The sequence below is a fragment of the Sinocyclocheilus grahami genome, unplaced genomic scaffold, assembly GCF_001515645.1.
Source record: "Sinocyclocheilus grahami isolate Dianchi unplaced genomic scaffold, SAMN03320097.WGS_v1.1 scaffold16723.1, whole genome shotgun sequence".
Classification (NCBI taxonomy): domain Eukaryota; kingdom Metazoa; phylum Chordata; class Actinopteri; order Cypriniformes; family Cyprinidae; genus Sinocyclocheilus; species Sinocyclocheilus grahami.
Window position 1 is genome coordinate 1 of NW_015516243.1, and position 805 is coordinate 805.

Below are 805 nucleotides of genomic sequence, written 5' to 3' on the forward strand. Positions count from 1 at the left end.
TCATAATTATCTTTGAAAATATGTACTCAGAATTCAATACTGTAAGTAGCAGCTTCATTCTAATCTAATGAAATATGTTGCAGTAGATTGTGGGAGTACATGACGACATTATTTCTCAAGGGTAGAGTAGATAACAGGCTAAACAACATTCTTAAAACACAGACTGCTTTTAAAACAGTCAGACTCCAATCACCCAACCAAGGAGTAAGAACGTTTTAAGCTGATGTAAGTATTATAGTTCTACATTCCAGATTGAAATATCCTGTCAAATGTAAAAGTGTTATGCTTTCATTGGGATTTTAGAGAGTTTACTTTTCTTGAGTTGAGAACTATGAAAATTACATGCCATGTCAACTTGTGATTCTGATTTGATGGTGTCAGATTGTGTTTAAAAGGAGAAAAAGAAGGCTGTATGGACCATGTGTTACTCACACACTGAGCTGAGTGTTGCTCCTGAAATTACAACATCATGGTTTACTTTCTGCTTGTTGTCTTTGGTAAGTGTTTAAGCAAAACATGGATTTATATTTTATGATTTTGACCTGTTAAAAAGAATGACACAAATTAGTTATTTATTCTTTCTGCTGTAAAGTGAGCTTTTCAAAAACAATTTTCCACATGTATAGCCTGGATGTTTTCAAATGTTTGTCATGCTTGGCATACCATGAATTACAGTGTGGTACATGTGCTGGTAAATTTCTTCGTAAATGCATTGTTTGTTTGTTTTTCCAGGACTTTTGTCCTTTACATCAAGCCAAATATCTCACCAGTATCACTTCATAAATATCAGAAAGAACTGGACTGA

The 805-nt window shown here is 33.7% G+C and overlaps 1 long non-coding RNA gene across 1 annotated transcript; it reads left to right on the forward strand.

Moving 5' to 3' along the window:
* Positions 1 to 188: 188 nt before the first annotated feature.
* Positions 189 to 805, forward strand: LOC107579339 (uncharacterized). Its single transcript, XR_001608461.1, has 3 exons — positions 189 to 225; positions 382 to 497; positions 733 to 805. It is a non-coding gene; the product is annotated as an uncharacterized lncRNA (long non-coding RNA).